Raw genomic sequence first — 7,414 nt, forward strand, 5'->3', positions numbered from 1 at the left:
AGGCACCTTAGCATGTGGCAATGTGGATTTCAATGTTTTTTTCTTTTTTTTGAAGCACGATTAAAGCGTAATTTGCTTCACAAAGGGTGGGCACTGCGCCCCGAGCTCACGCAGTTGTTTGACATTAGAAAATTAAAATTTGCTTGTCTTCCTGTCTCTCATCTCAGGCAATCAGGTCCTGAGACCCGATTGGCCGGGAGTCCTGAGACACAATTGGCCGGGAATCCTAAGTCCTGATTGGCCAGGAGGAGAAGCGACCGATGGGACTCAGGAGGACACGGGGGGCGGCGATCGATCGAGTGCGCCAGGGGTGGGTGGCTGGGTAGGGGCTGTGGGCCGCCCATTTCAAGAAAATTGAGCACCAGTCACCACTGGTGGAGATTGTATGGGCAAGTAAATATCATTTAAATACTGTGCAGCAATTTGATGAGTAATGGTGGCAATTGGAAAAGTGTGTGTGTGTGTGTGGGGGGGGGGGTGTTTTGGGGTGGAGATGGGAGGTCTGCTGTTTTTTAAATTGTTGGTCTGAGTCAAAGTAGGTAATGTCATGTAATAATGTAAATGGTCATGTTACATGAGCAGTCTTGTCACTAGTGGCAAATCACTACCGGCAGGATTGCGAAGAGAGCACTCCAATGCGCCATTTGTTGAACCAGGAACGTATCCCTCTAGTACTGCTTATTTTCTTGCAACCTAGATTCTCCAGCATTTTGGCCAGCAAGGGAGCAATGCTGAATGAGCAGGTAAGTAGCTCTGAGAAAATCCAAATTTCAGTAAGCAGAGCCATGGATAGCATTGAACAAAATACACTGCTCAAAAAAATTAAAGGAACACTTTGAAAACATATCAGATCCCAACGGGCAAAAATCTCATGCTGTATATCTATACTGATATGGACTAGGTAATGTGTTAGGAATGAAAGGATGGCACATCATTTGATGGAAATGAAAATTATCCACCTACAGAGGGCTGAATTCAAAGACACCCCGAAAATCTAAGTGAAAAGATAATGCAGCAAGCTAGTCCATTTTGCTGAAATTTCATTGCAACAACTCAAAATGGTCCTCAGTAGTTTGTATGGCCCCCAAGTGCTTGTATGCATGCCTGCCAACATCAGGGCATGCTCCTAGACAAGGGATGCTCCGAGACAAGGGATGGTGTCATGGGGTATTTCCTCCCAGATCTGGACCAGAGCATCACTGAGCTCCTGAACAGACTGAGGTGCAACCTGGTGGCACCAGATGGACCGAAACATAATGTCCCAGAGGTGTTCCTTTGGATTTAGGTCAGGTGAGCATGGGGGCCATTCAATGGTATCAATTTCTTCATCCTCCAGGAACTGACTGCATGCTCTCATCACATGAGGCCAGGCGTTGTCGTTCACCAGGAGGAACCCAGGACCCACTGCACCAGCGTAGGGTCTGACAATGGGTCCAAGGATTTCATCCCGATACCTAATGGCAGTCATGGTGCCATTCTGTAGCCTGTAGAGGTCTGTGCGTCCCTCCATGGATATGCCTCCCAAGACCATCACTGTCCCACCACCAAACTGGTCATGCTGAACGATGTTACAGGCAGCATAAAGTTCTCCGCGGCTTCTCCAGACCCTTTCACGTCTGTCACATATGCTCAGGGTGAACCTGCTCTCATCTGTGAAAAGCATGGGGCACCAGTGGCGGACCTGCCAATTCTGGTGTCCAATGGAAAATGCCAATCGAGCTCCACAGTGTCCGGCAGTGAGCACAGAGCACACTAGAGGACGTCAGGCCACCCCCATGAAGTCTGTTTCTGATTGTTTGGTCAGAGACATTCACACCAGTGGCCTCTGGGGGTCATTTTGTAGGGCTTTGGCAGTGCTTATCTTGTTCCTGCTTGTACAAAAGAGCAGATACTGGTCCTGCTGCTGGGTTAAGGACCTTCTACGGCTCTGTGCAGCTCTCCTAGAGTAACTGCCTGTCTCCTGGAATCTCCTCCATGCTCTTGAGACTGTGCTGGGAGACATGGCAAACCTTCTGGCAATGACACGTATTGATGTGCCATCCTGGAGGAGTTGGACTGCCTGTGTTACCTTTATAGGGCCTTGTGCTACCAGTAGTACCGCTGACCCTAGCCCAGTGTTTCTCAATTCCAGTCCTCAGGCCCCCCCAACAGGTCAGGTTTTCAGGATTTCCCTCAGATGAAAAGGCTGTGGTGATTACTAAGGCAGTGAAACTGATCAAATCACCTGTGCAAAATAATGGAAATCCTGAAAACCTGACCTGTTGGGGGGGCCTGAGGACTGGAATTGAGAAACACTGCCCTAGCCAAATGCAAAAACATTCCTGTTTTGGAGGTTGTCTCATTGTTGCCCACCTAGTGCACCTGTTGTTAATTTCAATTAACAGCAAAACAGCTGAAAGCGATTAACAACCCCCTCTGTATACACCTCTCCCCCTCTGCTACTTAACCACTTAAGCCCCGGACCAATATGCTGGCTAAAGACCCAAGGGGTTTTTACAGTTCGGGACTGCGTCGCTTTAACAGACAATTGCGCGGTCGTGCGACGTGGCTCCCAAACAAAATTGGCGTCCTTTTTTTCCCCACAAATAGAGCTTTCTTTTGGTGGTATTTATTTTTTGCGCTATAAACAAAAATAGCGCGACAATTTAAAAAAAAATGCAATATTTTTTACTTTTTGCTGTAATAAATATCCCCCAAAAACATATCTAAAAAAATTTTTTTTCCTCAGTTTAGGCTGATACGTATTCTTCTACCTATTTTTGGTAAAAAAAATCGCAATAATCGTTTATCGGTTGGTTTGCGCAAAATTTATAGCGTTTACAAAATAGGGGATAGTTTTTTTGCATTTTTATTTTTTTGATTTGTTTTACTAGTAATGGCGGCGATTTTTTTCGTGACTGCGACATTATGGCGGACACTTCGGACAATTTTGACACATTTTTGGGACCATTGTCATTTTCACAGCAAAAAATGCATTTAAATTGCATTCTTTATTGTGAAAATGACAGTTGCAGTTTGGGAGTTAAACACAGGGGGCGCTGTAACATTTAGGGATCACCTAGTGTGTGTTTACTAGTGTAGGGGGGTGTGGCTGTAGGACTGACACCATCGATCGAGTCTTCCCTATAAAATTGATCACTCGATCAATGCGCCGCCACAGTGAAGCACGGGGAAGCTGTGTTTACACACGGATCTCCCCGTTCTTCAGCTCCGGGGAGCGATCGCGACGGAGCGGCTAAAAACAAATAGCCGCGCCGTCGTCCCGGATCGCTCCCCGAGCGGACCCGACCTCCGCATGTACCGGGGGGGGGGGTCCCGATCGGACCCCCCACCCACGTCTAGCAGAGGACGTACAGGTACGTGATTGTGCCTGTCCGTGCCATTCTGCCGACGTAAATGTACATGAGGAGGTCGGGAACTGGTTAACTGACCAGATGAATATCCCAGGAGTTCTGATTCAAAAGTGTTCCTTTAATTTTTTGGAGCAGTGGTATGTTCAATAACGTTCAACTCAAAATGAACAGCAGCCAATAAAACTTCAACAACTCCAGCTCACCTTATCTGTATAAGAGATGTGAACGAACAGACTGTTCCTGAAAGTTATTTTCTGCTGCACTGGGTAGAAAATTCTTGCTCAATCTAAAAAATTCTGGCTCGGAGTGGTGTCCTGTAACTATGTTGTTAAAAAACTAAACAGACACCACCTCCTTCTAGAGACTCGCCTATCTTAATTATATTTGGAACAGGGATATTAGGTAAATAGTATATTAGACAAAAATGAACAAATTATATCCGTACTCTGTTACAGAGAGCTGAAGCAGAAGAAGGGGAGTAAATATGAATCTTCCACAGGACTGCAAAGTTATAATTTAACAAAGACTTTGCAAATTCTTGCATAAACTGTGTGCCTAATTCCGCGTACACACGTTCGGAATTTCCGACAACAAATGTTCAATGTGAGCTTGTTGTCGGAAAATCCGACCATGTGTATGCTCCATCGGACATTTGCTGTCGGAATTTCCAACAACAAAAATTTGAGAGCTGGTTCTCAAATTTTCCGACAACAAAAGTGTGTACACAAATTCAACATGCAAAAATCCTATGCATGCTCGGAATCAATTTGACACATTCTCGGAATCATTAAACTTATTTTTTTCTCAGCTCGTCGTAGTGTTGTACATCACCGCGTTCTTGACGTTCAGAATTTCCGACAACAATTGTGTGACCGTGTGTATGCAAGACAAGTTTGAGCCAACATCCGTCGAAAATGTATCCACGGTTTTGTTTTCGGAATGTCCCATCGTCTGTACGCGGCATTAGATTATAAACTTTACAAAATTTGGAATCTGAAATAAAATGTGTACCTTAAATCGGGAGTCAGAAACCTGTAGATTGTATTTTAACAGTAGATGGCAGATAGGTGACTGGTAGATTGCAATCTGGGCTTGCTGACCCACCATCCCAGAGCATCAAACAGAGTGCAATGCAGAGGGGCTACTTGTAAAGTTGGAGCTGTAGCAGGGAGCAAGAGATGTTGTCTCCTGTCCCATGTGGAGTGATACCATCCAGGCTAGCGGTCTCCAGAGTGGCGCAGGATATAATAGAAGTCTATGCCTAATTGCAGCTACGCCAGGAAAGTTGCAGATGCACGGTGCTGCACCCATCGTGCAGGTAAATCGCAGCACATCAGTGTGAAAGCAGACCCATAGGGGGCTCTGAACAGTAAAGGGTTCATTTACATTTGCAGTTTGGGGGTTGGTAAAACACCATAGTTATGACATGTGTTTACACCCTCGCCCCAACCAAACCCCCTTTAGCTGCAGTGGCCAGGGGTGTACACATGTCGCAGCAGGAGTTATACGCCCTTTCATGGTTGGTGGGTATAGTACCTGCCATGGATGACCCATTTAAGTGAATGAAGCCACCCTGTAACCTTGTACAGTACAGCAAACACGGGTTTAAAGTAGGCAGCATTGTGTCGCTCACCACCTGCTTTAACCCCTTGCACCCGCAGAAGCATGCAGTTGCAGGGGACTTGTAGAGTGGCCCCATTTACTTGAATGGGTTGCGACAGGTGGTAGCGCCCACTAAAAGCAACAGGGGGCTTAATTCCTGCTGCAGAATTTGTACACTTTTGTGTGCTGCCTCAGTAGGTATATATTTTATATATAAAATAAATGTTATTATTATTATTATTAAAGGACCCAGAGGTCCCCAGGGCCCCGGATGGCAACCCCCCTTTTAAAAAAAAAAAAAAAAAAAATTTAATATTATTTTATTTCTTTTTTTTTTTTTTCGTTTTATTTCTTTTATATATATATATATATATATATATATATATATATATATATATATATATAAAAATATATATATATATATATATATTTTTTTTTTATTAAAGGGCTCAGAGGTCCCCAGGCCCCATGTGGCAAACACCCTTTTTTTTTAAATAAATGTTTACCTTTTTATTTTTGTTTATATTTTCTTTTTTATTTATTTATTTTATTAAAGGGCCCAGAGGTCCCCAGGGCCCTGGATGGCAACCCCCCCCTTTTTTTTTATAAATGTTTATTTAAAAAAAAAAAAATTTATTAAAGGGCCCAGAGGTTTATTTTTTTTTATTTTTTATTAAAGGGCCCAGAGGTCCCGGATGGCAACCCCCCTTTGTTTGTAATTTATAAAAAAAATATATATTAAAGGGCCCAGAGGTCCCCAGTGCCCCACCCCCCTTTTTAAGAAAATATATATATTTTTTATATATTTTTTTATTTTTATTTTTAGGGGATGGCTACACCCCTTTTTTTATAAATATTTTTTTTTTCTTCTTTTTTTTGTAAAGGGCCCCCCCCGCTTCTCAATTCGCGGCAGCCCCCCCCCCCCCCCCGCTTCTCCATTTCAGGCGGCAGCACCCCCCCCTCGGTTCTCTGCTCCAGGGGGCCCATGATTGAAGCTGTGTAGCAACATATTACTACACCTCTCTTCTCTTGTATACTCTGTAGCTCCTGCTTGATTTTGCTTCTAATCCCCTTGTAGAGGCCTCCATTTGTGGATGGACATTTTATGGTTGCACAACCTAATCACATTGCTATAATCTTTTTATATGAACTATAAACTGAAAGACCTAGTAATAAATAGTTGTGGAACGAATCATTTGAGTTTCCATTATTTCTTATGGGGAAATTAACTTTGATATACAAGTGCTTTGGATTACAAGCATGTTTCTGGAACAAATTAAAGCGGGGGTTCACCCGTACATAACATTTTTTCCCCTTAGATGGATGCTCGTTTTGTCTAGGGGAATCGGCTAGTTGTTTTAAAATATGAGCTGTACTTACCGTTTACGAGATGCATCTTCTCCGCCGCTTCCGGGCATGGGCTGCGGGAATGGGCGTTCCTATTTTGATTGACAGTCTTCTGAGAGGCTTCCGACGGTCGCATCCATCGCGTCACGATTTTCCGAAAGAAGCCGAACGTCGGTGCGCAGGCGCAGTATAGAGCCGCACCGACGTTCGGCTTCTTTCGGCTACGAGTGGCGCGATGGATGCGACCGTCGGAAGCCTCTCGGAAGACTGTCAATCAAGAAGGAACGCCCGCTCCCGAAGACCCATACCCGGAAGTGGCGGAGAAGATGCATCTCGAAAACGGTAAGTACGGCTCATATTTTAAAACAACTAGCCGATTCCCCTAGACTGAACGAGCAGGAATCTAAGGGGAAAAGAGAAAAAAAAAAGAATTGGGTGAACTCCCGCTTTAAGCTCGCAATCCAAGGTTTTACTGTAAATAAGATATTTTTTTTTAAAGTGCCCCGTTCCGACGAGCTCAGGCACAGAAGCAAACGCATGCGTAAGTTGCGTCCGCATATGAAAACGGTGTTCTAACCCATACCTCCCAACATTTTGAGATGGAAATGAGGGACACCTACTAACAAACATGTGTAGGCATAGGGCACGCTCCCTCGCCACACCCCCTTAAAGGAGTTTTAACCAAAAAAAAAGGTTAATTAAATCCACAAGGGCTTTTTTTTCCCCCACTACTCTTCCTTTAGGCCCCTTTCACACTGGGGCAGGAGGCGCGGTGGTAGTATAGCGGCGCTATACCGTCCGAATTGACGCGGCTGCTAGCGGTGCGGTATTAACCCCCGCTAGCGGCCGATAAAGGGTTAATCTGTAGAGGCGCATTGCGAGCGGTATTACCGTGGTTTCCCATTGTTTTAAACGGGAAGGAGCGGTGAAGGAGCGGTATACACACCGCTCCTTTCACTGCTTGAAAGATGCTGCTTGCAGGAGATTTTTTTCTCTCCTGCCAGCGCATTGCCTCAGTGTGAAAGCCCTCGGGCTTTCACTTTGAGATGGCTGGGCAGGAGTTTTTCAGGCGGTATAGCCAGGGCTTTTTTTCAGGGGGAACTTGGGGGAAC

Source organism: Rana temporaria, chromosome 2, assembly GCF_905171775.1.
Source record: "Rana temporaria chromosome 2, aRanTem1.1, whole genome shotgun sequence".
In the NCBI taxonomy this organism is placed as follows: Eukaryota; Metazoa; Chordata; class Amphibia; order Anura; family Ranidae; genus Rana; species Rana temporaria.